Here is a 15,101-nt window from a genome sequence, read left to right on the forward strand (position 1 = left end):
ATTCAATCAATATTTTAAGTAACTGTTACTCTACTCTGAATAATTCAAGTTCTTATGCAGAATTTGATTCATGAATTCTATCGGTTTTGATGCTTATTGTACAATGACTTATTGAGTGTGTTTGAAATTATTGTAATTTAAACTACGCAGAATATTATATAAAATCAATCCCCTTCGTTGAAATCATTCTTATGCCCACCACAATATTATCCACTACCCCACACCAATCATAAAATGCTAATTATTCCAGTGGGCCTTCATCACTAGATAGTACTCAACCAATGCAATACAGTAATCCACTGCTTAGTGGAAAGATTATTCATTGTTCTGCAAACAAAACTTTCTGGACTAAAACAGGAAGCATGAAAGATTATAAGCGGATTATGATTAGGGAAATTCGGAGCACACAGCACAGTGTACGAGCACAGCTCACTCATTATTATTTACACAAGTGAGCAGCGGATGTGTGTGCTATAGTGAGACTGTCGGCATTGCTTGAATGGGGAGCATTCACAGAGTATGCTGACAGTTTTGAGTGAATCTCACTAGCTGCTCATCCCACAGGTCACCTACAGGGTTCATGTCCGTGGTTTTCACGTCGAATTTACTCATCATTCATTCACCCACTAACTCAGCCTCTCACTCACTCGTTTAAAATATTAACAAACCCTGTATCACACTCTCTTCCTTTTTCATCTTTCACACTGCCATTTTCTCTCTCTTTTTTCCCTCACTCACTCATTCTATCTCACTCTTTCTCTCTTAGCTCCTCATCTAATCCGAGAGAGAACTGCAAAACGGACCACACTCCAGCCCATGAAGCGGCAGTAGTCGAGGGTTTTTGTTTATTTGTGTGTGGCTTGGCTTGGCTTGGCCGGCGCGCGCGTATTTTTAGCGAATATGCAACTCAGTGAATTGCCTGGCATTTGCGGAAGCGTCAGTTTGTTGCGTATTTTGCGGCCTAATGAACGTAGTAGGCCTTCGCTGGAAGTGGATCACCACCCATGAACTTCCTATGCCACCCATAATAAATAACTGAACAGCTTTTTGTCCAGTAGCATATTCTGTAGAGCAGACGAGATGGAGAGTGTGTATTTGTGGAAAATGGAAATTTTCACTTCATGAAACATTATGGAATCACTACTACACAATTTTTACTGCATTTGCAATATTATCCAAGTATATACTAATAATAATAATCATGTAGCATGTTTAAGATTATTCAAAATATTGGTCAGATAGGAAGCTTATCTGTAGTAAATGAGCTACAGTACTGCAATTCTGGAACTAACTTATTTTTATGTATTTCCCAATACCAAAAAGTACTTTAGTTGACAAGTTCTGTTGATCTCACGATATTGATCTATTTTATCGGTAGATAATGGTAGTTTCATAATCAAAGCATGAACTTGCATGGAATGTAATTGGATCAATTGACAAAACAAAAGTTTGTTCTCTTGATGATTTTTACCTACTCTGGTACCAAATAAAATGTGTTTATTCAATAATAAAACAATAAAACAGACATGCTTGTCAAATCTATTATTTTCAATACTGATAATATCATTGAATAGCGAAATTACGATTATCATAACTTTTTCTATAGTGTACTTCAATCCAGAAATTCCTTCAACTACAGCTTAATTCAATTTAGAGATGCTCCATGTGAGAGGAATCATTCGAAGCCATGAAAATTGACTCACAAATCTGAGGCAATCAAATCTGTCAAAAAAGGTTGTGTTCATACAGATGTTCCATCTTGTAAATTTGCCAATAAAAAAATGCATTCTTCAGGAATATATAAATTGTAAACAGTAGCCGAGAAACATTTTTGTTTATATTTAGTTGCAGTGCAGCAATGATAGGTACCACCGGTTAAAACTTACAAATCACTGGCCAGAATGACACCATTCACGTCATATAATATTGCAGTGTATTCCCAGAATAGACACAGAATTCCCGAAATGAGAAATTCCGTTCGATCCGCAGTTGTCAATCAGAATGGAAGAAATAATTCTGTGCCAGAAAAAACGCGGATGAAGAGGTTATGGAAGCGGAATAATAGAAAGGGAAGGTAATACTGGCTGGCTGGAGTGGTCCGTCGGTAGAGGGGATGAAACACTGCCGAAAATAGTGGGGGTGTTTGTGGACGAGGGGTCTCCCCCCAAACGAAGCAGGGCTTGTGCTTAGGGCCTCAAAGCCGGCTTCGCATTCAGTCTATCGCCGGCTTTGAGCCTGTCGTGACGTGTTTCGTGTCCTCCGTTGTTTTCGTCGGATTCGGTTCTATCTTACGGACGGACCTTCACCAGTGAATCGGTTCAATAACAAACACACAGTTTTGTGTAGTTTATTTTTTCTCCCTCCTTGTTTCAAATATTTTGAACTGTGTATGGTGATCAGTGTTTTGTCGGAAAATAGCAACATTACTTCACGGAGCAAAGTTTTGGATTTTCACGTGTCTATGGTGAGTTGATCTTCCAATACTTATTATGATTACAAAAATTCATACGTTAACGTAACGTAACGTTTTTAACATTACGTTTAACGTAATTTATACGTTATTATCGTTGATGATTTTTATTAGAAACAAATACATTTCTAATGATAAGGAGGTGTTGAAAGTATTGAATACTAGCTTCAAAATTATTTTTTTTTGTTTTTTGAAGAGTATCACAATAAATACCTAAGCTACTGATGTATTCAAAGTAGGAAATAATAAAGTGAGCTTCAAAGCAAATAAGATTAAAAACACAACATAGACACCCAATCAATTCAGGCTTTGGAAAGATGCTCCTCTTGAGGTACCTCACAAAATATATATAATTTTTATCTGATACAGATTGTTTATTACTGTGTGTTGTTGCTGCTCTTCGTAATTCAATTAACTCGATAGAGTTCGTGGTGATATGATAAAAAATCATTTTCCAGAAATGAATATCAATTAGTTCTAAATAATCCTCCATGCCATCAGATGGGCACCTTAAATTGTTAGTCACGGCTGTAGTATGACAGTCGTAAGGCCCATTGGCGGCTAAAATATATTCAGGATATATTCAGACGAGGCCGAACTTCTATCAGGGACTTCCCATCAATGAAAGACATACGAATATTATTATTAATATTATTCTGTGTAACAAAAATCCTAAATTATTGTTAACTAAGTAACTATGATTAACTTTCTATCAGATAATGAGAGTCTCTTGAAACTCATTATTCGAATTATCTTCGGCATTGGTATTCTCCAATGCCCTACTATACTAGTACAGCCAAGCTGAAAAATCGTCACCAAAACTATTGAATCAATTATTACTAAAGTGTTTTAATAGTATTACATATTCGATATCAATCAGTTTTCATAACATGAGTCTCTCCAATATTAATGATTACAGCTATTATAAAGATTATAAAGACAGCTGTAAATAACAAATAGTGAGTAGGTTTTTGATTCTGTATTCAAATTTTTTAAATAAGTGCAATATTTCTCAAGTTTTTAATTTATTGTGATACATTCTGTGATTCATTTAGAGTATAAAATCAACCTTCGAAATTCAAAATTTTTAATCATCATTCCTGGACCGAAAATCAAGTGACGAAGCAGTGTGAGATTACATAACCTTATCTTTTGGACAACATTAACATTTTATCAAAATTTTTGGAGAGAAATAGTACAGGCTCAGCCTAGTTTTTCCTCCAATGTCATAATTGTATTATGATTATAGTATTTTATACAATAAATGAATGAATGAATGAAATGAATGAATGCCAAAGGTATTTTTGCAGCATTTATAATTTGGCCTTTCATTTGTGATATTTTATTCAAGATGAAAAGATTAATCTCAATATAAGAAAATGAGGAAGGAAAATAATCAATTGAACCCCTTACTGAAAATGAACTTTGAGATCTAAAATGATCGATTGAACGTATTCGAGGATGGACACATTGGAGATTGGATGAAGTATACCTACCTTGTAGGACATTCGTGAGGCCAATACGTATTCTATCTATCTCAGGAAAGAATTGATTTGGCCTATAACATGTACAGGATAGAAAAGTGTTTGGCACATTATCACGTCTGAACTTCTGAACTGATCAGCTTGGAATTTCGCATAGGATTATTTTTTTACCGAGTATGGTTATAGACCTATTATCATTTTTCATCAATAAATTAATTATAATTGAAACAAATTTATTCAATTTGTGATACAAAGTATACTTAAGAAAAAAGGCCAATCAAATAGTTTTACTATTGTGAGTTATTAATACTTTCAATATCAGCATGTGACTATAAAACTAAATTAAATATTTTCGAGCTTTTAACAGACCGTTGCGGAGCACGGGTAATACCTGCTCGTTGATGATAGGATATATAATTTATCATTATATCAGGCTAGAATAGGTGAAATCTTTTAGGTAATAATCCTCAAACCATAATATTGAATAGAAAAAAATAATATAGTTCTATAATCTATTCAAGATTGCACTCGATATCTAGGTATGGAGCTAAACATTTCCTAAAATCTTTAGATTTTTTCAAGAGACTTCCATAATTTCACAAATATACAGAATTAACAATATAATATCCAAGAATGAATAAGACAAATGACATATTAAAATTCAGCCGAATAATTCCACAAACTCCAAGCATTTATTTATCTTGAAAGAATTCATAATTTCAGCCGAATAATTTCACAAACTTTAAACATTTTTTTATCTTAAAAATTCTTAATTTCAGGAAAGCAACAAAAAGCTGCAATCTCCTCTAATACTTCTGAAATTTGCACTGATAGAATATTCTCAATATATTTTTAATGAATATGCAGGTACATATCAGTATATATGCAGGGTGTTTCAGAGAAACGGGAAATTTTGAAAGTTGAATAATTTCAAGAAGAATAAATCTTTAAATAAAGTTTCTATATAATTCAATAGTGAGAATAATGTCATTTTAGAATAAATAATACCGTAACATTTATTTTTTGAAGATGACATCTTGCAGGAGTATTCCTTTTCTACGCAAACAATCCTGTAGTCTCTTCATCACATTGTCCATGGTTTGACGTAACATTACAACTGAAATCGCTTCTAGAAACTTGGCTTCCAATTCTTCCGTTGTTGCAGAATTGAAAGCCACGAGAAGCGATTTCAGAAATTCCGGTTGTAATGTTAAGTTAAGCCATGCATGGACAATGTGATGAAGAGACTACAGAAATGTTTTCGTAGAAAAGGAACATACCTCCAAGATGACATTCAAAAAATAAATGTTATGGTATTATTTATTCTAAAATGGTATTATTTTTACTATTGAATGATATGAAAAACTTTAGTATATCATAGATTTGTTTTACTAGAAATTATTGAACTTTCAAAATTTCTCGTTTCTCTGAAACACTCTGTATAATGTGCAAAACATTAGTAACTATAGTGAATTCAGTATAAAACGATTACTGAATATTTGTAATTAACTGTTGAAGGAATAATTAACCTTATAACCTTAATCTTTGGACAAGATTAAGTTTTTTGGAGAGTACAGGCGCAGCCTAGTTTTCCTCCAATGTCATAATTATAGTATTTTGTGGAATAAATATTAATGAATTGCCGGAAAAATAGATTTCAATTGAATTAGCTTGAATAGTGTGTCATTATAACATAATTTCACATTGTGAATCATCATGATAATAATTATTATCATAATAATACCAATCCTACATCATGCCTGTACTATTGTTTAGCGACTAGCAGAGTGCGGTAGGCCGTAGATCGTGGAAATCAACACGCGCCTGTCAAGACATGTCTGTGAAATACGCTGACATCGACAAGCTAGATCAGGCACCTCTACTCTACCGTCCTGTCTACTCCCGTCGTAGCGTAGTATACCAGTAGCTTCACAGCTAGAGCGTCAGTCAGTCATTGATCAGCCGCGTTGATAGATACTCGGAGTGATTCTCTTGTGCTTTTTAATTTCTATTGCTGTATTTTAGAATATTCTATCCCGAATATTCTACTTGATACTTCGAAGATTGTGCTGGTGGTTTTCCAATTTGATTGATCGCTTCTTATTTTTGCTAGTGATTAAATATCGCGAAATTTCGCGAGTTGCTGGTTCTGCTATATTCCAGAATAATTCAGCTATGTACAGGTTAGTGCTACTATACAATACAATTTTTCATGTCGTTTGACTCCCATTATGAAGACATTCAATTTTGCTTTATGTTGTAGTTTAATTATCAGCCCAAATGAAGTTTGAAGTTTGAAAATGAATTAATATTGATTAATTGATCGAGATAATGCTTGAAACTATACGGTGATTTTCCTGGATGTTTTTTCTTGTAAATCATATTAAAACTAGTCACTATGACTAATAATTATTATTATTGAAGGGAAATGATATTCTAATTGGTTAGAAAAACATAATACTTGCTCCATACTTTAAGTTAATTACATTATTTCTATTCAATAACAAGAATATGTACATGAGAAAATTGCATAGGCATAGGTATTTGTTACAATGTAGCATTAATTCTGTTCAGTTGATATAAGCAGTGAATGGTAAAAATATGTTTATTATCACTGTTATCATTGCATAGGCCTACAGCTACACATTAGATTCTGATATAAAGAGCCGTTCATATTATTCCTTTCACAATCTAGCCGTTCAATATTATTCTTGCCGTTCCTAATCTATTAATTAATATTGAATTTTAGATCAATAAAATACTCGAATGTAGGATGTTGTTAATTTAATGAATAACTATATATATAGGTTGTTATCCCCTGTAGAATTAGTTCTTTCGTGCGTTAATATGTACATAACTTTGAAAAATGAATGATATAAAAATAATTCATTAATGAGATTATTTCAGCACTATGCTCTTTCAATAGTTGAGCGACTAGCACAATCATAAATGTTCGATCACCAATTGTCATCAACCAATAAAAAGTTGATTGATAGCTCGTACTGACAACCAATAGTGGGTCAATACTGTTCTAATTTCTGATACATTGATCAAGGTCGGAATTCTTTTAGTTTTCTAGGACAAACTAAAGTGTCAGGAACTTAAATAATTTGCAAAAACTCTTGATTCAATGATTGGATTTAAAAGCAGACTCTTCTCCAGGAAAATTTGGATTTTGAATCTGATTTTGTATGTGGCTCTTCTATAAAATACAATATTACAATATACTGTTGTTCAATAAAATGAAAATCAAATGATATATTATGCAAAAATTATGGTAGCAAAGATAGTATAATACTCTATGTTATGGTTAAAAAATAGGTTATAGAGTATAGTTTCCTATGATATATTTCCATGATGATAGGTAGCCTACAATTTCGAGTTGGAGTTTAGTTGTAGACTGGATTCATAATATTAAAAATACTATTCCATAATTCATTAATATTACTATTATTTACATACTTCTTCTTTCAAAATATTGACGGAATGGAATTCTTAATAGATAGGAGCAGAAATTGTTAATTTAATCTATTTGGATGTACATTTTCCGTTAGCCTTTTCAATTTCAATACAGTGACATTATAATCGTTTTATATTCTTATATTTCGAACGAGCAGTGACAATTTATTACCTTCTGTTGCCGGCTAATAATATCAGGAATAATTCACTTTAATACACTAAACAAGACATAATGTACGTTTTGAAAGCAGCCAATCTCGTGTTTCATATTCCTCGAAATGATACGAAGGTATTTGCGAGCATGTGCGAAATGTATGCGCATTATTACCGGTATAGTGCGATATTAAATTTCGGGATTTATGGTGAGAGGGCTGCAGCCCCTGGTACTGTCTTCCCCAACTAGATAGACATGAAGGTTTATATTGAGAGGGGGATCTTCGTCTGTCTGCATGACAGTCTCGCGATGAGAGTGAGACTTCCATGTTTGCTAAATCCTATTTGTCCTGTTTGTTTGGGAGGGTTTGCTATGGTAAAAAGTGCACTCCCCTTGATATCTAATTGACGAGATCTGTACCTCTCCCTGTCTCATGCCACCCACCCTAAGTGCCCATCATCACGTTAAGACACTGAAATGAAATGAAAATGTGGTACGGGTTATGTTGGTTAATTACAACCTTCCCCCTCGACAAATGGCGGAAAATTTGTTTACAAAATCGGCCGTCAGAGAGCAGCACAAGACGCCTGAGGGCTTTTCATAAAATCCCCAGATCCCGCTGATTGACCCTGGCCCTGACCCTCCGCTCATTTCAGGTCTGTCGATCCATTCATCCACGTGCGCGCGCGATGGAAAAATAGGGAGAGCCTTCTTCCTTTTTTAATAAACTCGGAATTTGTTTGAACAGCGCATTCGACTCTGAATCATTGATGGGACTTTAACTTTTGAATTTCAACCAAGTACAGTAGCTAATGAGTTCCAAGTTCCTGGGCTCCTGGACTTGGAGTGATACGTTTTTTCTTCAAATATGCAAACCTCTTCTCAATCCTGAAGGAGGTGGGTAAGATGGAAAAGGACGGAGAAGGAGGTTGGTGAAGCAATGAAAAATGAATGATAATTACTTTGCTCAGTAAGCGCAAGCTCAGGAAGGTCCAGCCTATTCTTTGTTCAGTCTTCATAATAACCTTCAATAACTCTAATATTCAAGAGTTTCAGTAGGGGTGGCTAAATTTTTCATTATGTAGGATCTTACAGGAACCTTCTGATTGGTTTTATGGCGTACTTGATGCAACAAGACTCTTTCTTATTATTAGGAGGGTCAGTCATTCTTCATTTTTCCAAACTTTAAAAATGATATCCAGAGAAGTTTTTGACAGGAGCGATTTTTTTCTTGTTTGTAAACATTAGATCAAGATAATAATATTTCGAGAATTTTTTCATACTCAAGAGTCTTTGACTTATCTATACTATTTTGGAGGGTTCCCATCATTATTGTACTATTCAATATAAAACAGGAGCCTAAGTTTATTGAATTTACTGATTTAATAACTGTATCACAGTATTTCATTCAATATCTGATTATGTACAGATTTCTATCCTCTGATATCTGAAGATCCTTTCATGTATTTTGAATTGAATTTCAGTATTTGAGTATTGAACACGAGTTGATGAGATAGTTTTATGATTCACTAGCCGTCAGGCTCGCTTCGCTCGCCATATCCGTCTAGCCAGGGGGCTCCGCCCCCTGGACCCCCGACTGATGGATCGTCCAAGAATGAGATCAGCAGGCTAGCTTCGCTCGCCTGCATTTTTCATTTGAGCATTTTTATCATATGTTAGGACGATCCAGTCGGGGGTCCAGGCTAAACGGATATGGCGAGCGAAGCGAGCCTGACGGCTAGTAATATAATATTCCCAGGATTGAAGTAGCAGTGCCCAATTAATTTTTCCGCGATAAATGCATTTAAATCTTCAACTTGGTGCAAACCTAACTAGGTCAACTCAACTTAATGTCAACCTGACAAAATTATTAATTTAGTTGCTAGTTAACAACTGTTTCGAAGAGGTACTCTATCTAGATTATAGTTCTATAGTAACATATGATAATATGGAAATTTCAATTATAATTAAGAGATTGGGAGAAGAAGAATATACATTCTAAAAGACGAACTTTAAACGCTTAAAAAACCCTAGAGTTAAAATATTGTCAATAGATTTCTTAGTGCGCCTCTAAAGGGCCAACTGAACATACCTACCAAATTTGAACGTTCTTGGTCCGGTAGATTTTTAGTTCTGCGAGTGAGTGAGTGAGTCAGTCAGTCAGTCAGTGAGTGAGTGAGTGACATTTCGCTTTTATATATTATATGAAGATAGGTGACCTATTACTACATAATTTTTTCTAGAACAGTAAAACTTTTTTGAATCATATCAATTATTGTATCACATAATATTTGTGAACGATGGACAGAATCAAGGTACAGTAGGCAATACAGTATATACCCCACAGCAGATGAAAATTACTGAGATAATTGCATTTATTAAAATGCTAATGAATCAATAATCACTATTGAATTTGGATTTTCGTTTAATAGTAATCATTAATATATATTTTGACTTGAATTGACACAGAACCATCATTTTCACAGTTATTTAAGTAAGCACTGTTGACCGATTGATGACTTGGCCCACTATTTTGACAAATCTCACTACTGAATTTAACACCCGACCATCCATTCTCGCTACAAATTCCGCAAGCAAATTCCATATAACTGCAACCAGCAGTCAGTCCTCATCGATGCAGTGGGGCACACGGCAATAAGTTTTCTGAGTAATAACCATCAATTTCACGGACAGTGGCATGATAGGAGGAGGCTGTGCTCTAGACATGAGGCATGCACATGCACAATCCAGGCGTAATTTATACAGCGTGGCAACACTTAATTGATTCGGTTAGCGGCCAGCTGAGCCACCGATTCGCCCTCGGAGCCCCTCTGCTGTTGACAGCTAGTTGAGAACACAGTTGTCACATGACACTGTCCGCCCGCCCTATAAATCTTATTTATTGTGTCTGATGCAGCTTTGGATTTAGTCGCGCAATTTATATAATTGGTGGGGGGGGGGGGCGTTAGTTGGGTACCAGCGCCCCCCGAGTGACTGGCAGAACTGGTATGTGGATGTGCGAATGATGGGTAAGCTCATTGCAGCCGCAGTCTATTGAATTGTATCAAGCTGTGTCGCGAATTCCGTGCGGTATTGGTGCAGTGGACATGCACATTAGACGCTCCTCCCTGTGATCCTGTAATACGTTCTTTTCAAATCCCATGCAATTGTTCAACTTGTCCAATATTGCTGTATTATTTGTATAATTTTTTACACAATTCATTAACTTTTCAAATCACCAATACGATATCTTATGATCGTATCTGAAGAGGAAGATGATGCTTCAAACATTGAAACTATAGTTTTATTATAAAATGAATAATAATAACACAGGGATGGAGAAAATTCGCATTTATTTCACCTTATCATTACGATATTCATTAGCTTCATGAATCCATCAGTATCATGACACGTCATTCTAAAACTATCATTACAATACAATAATTAATTAATTACATTCTTCGCTGGTAAATTACCCTCTTTCATTATCCAAAAAGTTTATGTTTAAAATAATACATAAGCTACTAGAATAATAATTATGGTAACTTTTTTATGATAATAATAATTATTTTTTGACAATGTGTGACCTTATCTAAATTTGGGAGAGGAATAGTTGATGGAATTCAATAAAAATTATTCATCACTGGACTGCATTATTTATTGTCTTTTCAAACGAATGAAAATAATTTTCTAAGATACGAGCTGAAAAGTAGAACTTATTAATAATATGGCCTCCTTGGGAGATGATTTATATTACCATATTGTTTACGATGCAGTAGCGATGGAGAAACTGACTCACTGTCTATAGTGCGAAGTTTATTGTACTGTGTAGTCTCATTCACACTGTGTTCATAAATTGTGATTCGATGAATAAGTTGGAAATATTGAATGATAAATAGTTATTCATGTTGAAAACTCAGATTGATTTATCGGTTGTGATAAACATCATCTTGGATTGCTTCATCTTGAATCATTTCATTTCCAATCCACAGAGTGATATGAACGTGATTTATGGTAGTGAACTGATTTTCATTAGAAATAACCAATGTGAATCATTCACATATTAATTAATTTATAGGGAACTGTGGAATGATTCAATCGATTGATCTTTATTTGTGAATTCAATGACTATGATCTGTTAATTTGAATGTATTAACTAAATATGTATCATAATAAAAGTATTTTATAATTTCTGATGATCAGAATATTATAAATGCAATTCAGATTTAGATATCATATTCTTGACTGACTTTATATGCCAGCCCTCATGTAATATGTATTGTATAGCCTTCACTCAACTTATAAAGTGTTTCTTGTCACTTTATCTAAGTTTGGGCAAAATTGATAGGTTCTTAAGGTTTTTTGATGCGTTCGTATAAAGATGTTGTTCCCAGGTGTAGCAAAATTTCCTGACTAGCATAGCTTCCCAGTTCTTCGATGCTCCACCAACTTATTTCTTAGCTACACTCTCTCACACGCATCATCCCTTCTCTCTCACTCACACTTGCAATGTTTCTATCTGTCTGTCTCTCTTCTACCCCGTAGAAGCACGTGAAAACGTGAAGTTATTTTTCCAGCAGACAGGCACGAGTTATAGCCGACTATTCGCCAACAAATGTGCGAGATTTTTCCTCGGGTTATTTCCACCTAGTTGATGGGACGGTGGGTGAGGGCTTGGTTGTTGGGTGGGAGGGGGAATCACCTGCGAACGCCTGCCAGTGCCTTCTAGAGTCTAGAGCTGTGTTGCAAGTTCATTAATAACCCTGACACGCAGCGAAACTTGTCTATCGATCCATCCACACGACTAGAGCTAGACTGCTAGTCTGCCCTCTTTTTCTCACAACAAACGGCACACTTCGAAATAGGCAATATGCTTGGATGGTTGGCGAAACAGACCAGAGTGTTGTACAACTCTGGGTAATCTGGGTTGATTAGCAATACCAATCAGACTAATAAATAGACCCACAAGAATTCATGTACATTTTTATCACTGTTCCACGATTTTTTAAATCACACAAAAGTTCATTTTCAGTCCGAAATATGAGATTAAGCCCAAAAATGAAAATTTAAAAAGTTTTACTGATGATAATTTGAACTGCTCTCTCTTGTGATGATGGTAGTGTAATCATTTCTGTATTTATGATGTAATTCAGACAATTTAAAAAAATACAGTATAAAAAAATTATAAAACATTTTCATCATTGAGGCTTATTCAATAGACTATGTTGGATATTAATATTGGTACAGTCCAGTGTTTGTGAATGAACATTGAATTCGTTTAAAATATTGTAAGTAATATTACTTAGGTCTACTTCTACCACTTTTTCATAACTCAGAACTGTGTCATTGAATATCACCCCAATACAATTTGTGAATAAATATTGTCTCTTAATTGCTTTATACCACCTCTTCCATAGGAAAAGATACTAGAATAATATTATTCCAATATAAGTTACATGCATAGTATCAATAGAACCTACTAATTAAAAGAAGAGGCAATAAATACAGGAATATTTATCTCCAAACAACGAGAAAGAGGGAGGATATATTTTCAATATCAATTTGTTGATTGAATCCAAAGTATGTAGTGTTTTTGATTGATTAAAAGAGATATTCGATTATTGATCAGCAACAGTACTAATTTACAACTCACTGTACTGCATATGGGTTTTCTGTGTTTGTATGTTCTTGAGCTTCTGTTATACGAGTACAATTGAGTAGTGGTAGCATAGCACATACGTCAGATGATTGGAATCGCTCCACATGCAGTAGAAATGTTAATTTTTCTGATTGGCCGTTGCGAGATGAAACTCAGTAGCGACAATGTTGCCGGCAATGCATTCAGTGGTCTCATGAATAATCAGCAACACAGGAGGAGTTATTATTCGGATCCACCAGTGCCGCCAACATACATAACAACCTAACTACCTTTCGGGGGTGTGTAATTAAATTACTGTGGTATTAATACAGCGGCGCTACAATGCCACGGCGAGCAGAAATTTGGAGGTGGATTATGATTATTTGCATATTTTAATTTGTTACAACATCGTATCGTTCTCGAAGTTTCTATCTCTGTCAGAAATGCCACTCTCTTTGTCTCTATCGCTGCCACTCATATCCAAATGATATTCCACACAAGTCGTAGCGAGGGAATTTCTGCCAGTGTCCCCAATGACTTGCCTTTGTCTTTCAATATTTTAATTCCGCGAATAAATTCCCTTCACTGACAGCTTGCTGGATTCGTGTGGAGAGGGAAATTTTTCGTGGTTGTTAAGTAGCTTAACGAGCCGTATCTCAAAGGGATAACCGCTAGGTATCTTTTTCGTGCAACTTAACGACCATTTTTGTAACTAACTTTTATGTCTGTGGGTTTCGTTTTTCTCATTTATGAACCTTCTCCTAATCTTTTTTGGTGACTCTATTCAGTTGGAAATCTTCTTATACATTCCTTATAGACTCTTTGAAATTAGTAGCCAAATATAAATAGCAATTTCAAACTCAATCAACAATAATTATAATATTTCAACATATTGACCTATAGGCTACTGTAATAGATCTGCCATACCTTATCTTTTGTCATATTGCTGTGCTATAAAAATGAATGAGCAGGATATCAATCCTAATATTTTAATCTCAATCACACAACATTCCACTAATATGTTCTTGTATCATTGAATTTGACTGATTCACGTCATATTTCGTAGAACAGTTATATGAATTTGGAGTCATTCACAATAATTATATAATCAAAATTCCAGCAACATCTCCAAGATTTTTAAAATGTTCTTGAATGAGTTCCAATTACCAAACTCTAATAAATTGTATTCTAGAATACAACACAAGATGCATCGGCAGTATCTCCAGAAATTATTGTGTTTTGTTGTAGCTCCTAAAATCCAGTTTCCAACTTCCATTCTATTCTTCTGTTGTTCATTGTAGTTTATTGCATCAATATATCTTAACATTTTTTCTTGTCCCAACTTCCATCGGTCTCTTTATATTCCTCATTGTATATAATTGCACCAATATCTTACAAAAAATAATGACTTATTATGTTAAATGACTTTCGTCGATTCGAAAATTGTGGCCACAAATGATATTCCCTTTTTTCAATCATTGTAGTTTATCGCACCAATATCTTTCAAAAATAATCGATGAATTATTTATAAACGACTGTCAATTTAAAAATGGTGGCCGCCAATGATAAATAGTATTGGCCCGGTAGTAATCCCAAGTACATATTGATTGGCCCGCATTGTTCTCCATGGGATACTTTTTTCGGACTCGAAATAGGCGTGGTGGTCGGGCGTAAATCCATTACGATGGTCCCAGCCGGTTTCACGGAACCCAGAAAGGTATCGCCACTTTTTTTTGATCGGGTTTGCTTGTGCCTTCTGTAGGCACACTTGCCGGGCTGAGTCGTTTGTTGGATGCTAATTAAACGACGTCCCCTGGCTGTTTGAAAGGACCAGCCGAACGAATTCGAGTCTGTATGGAAATTAGTGGCGACCGATTATTTGGGAAACGGCTAACG

The 15,101-nt window shown here is 34.8% G+C and overlaps 1 protein-coding gene across 3 annotated transcripts in view; it reads left to right on the plus strand.

The window, feature by feature from the left end:
• The first annotated feature begins 2,207 nt into the window (after window positions 1-2,207).
• LOC111046226 (discoidin domain-containing receptor 2) overlaps window positions 2,208-15,101 on the plus strand; it is a 140,739-nt gene continuing 127,845 nt past the window's right edge. For 2 of the 3 annotated variants that reach the window (XM_039430341.1, XM_039430344.1), the window contains exon 1: window positions 2,208-2,464. The gene's annotated coding sequence lies outside the window, so the exon portion shown is untranslated. Of the gene's footprint in view, window positions 2,465-5,877; window positions 6,138-15,101 lie in introns of those variants that run through there. The other variant, XM_039430345.1, reaches the window with a different exon arrangement.

The sequence above is a fragment of the Nilaparvata lugens genome, chromosome 6 (genome assembly GCF_014356525.2).
Source record: "Nilaparvata lugens isolate BPH chromosome 6, ASM1435652v1, whole genome shotgun sequence".
NCBI classification, from domain to species: domain Eukaryota; kingdom Metazoa; phylum Arthropoda; class Insecta; order Hemiptera; family Delphacidae; genus Nilaparvata; species Nilaparvata lugens.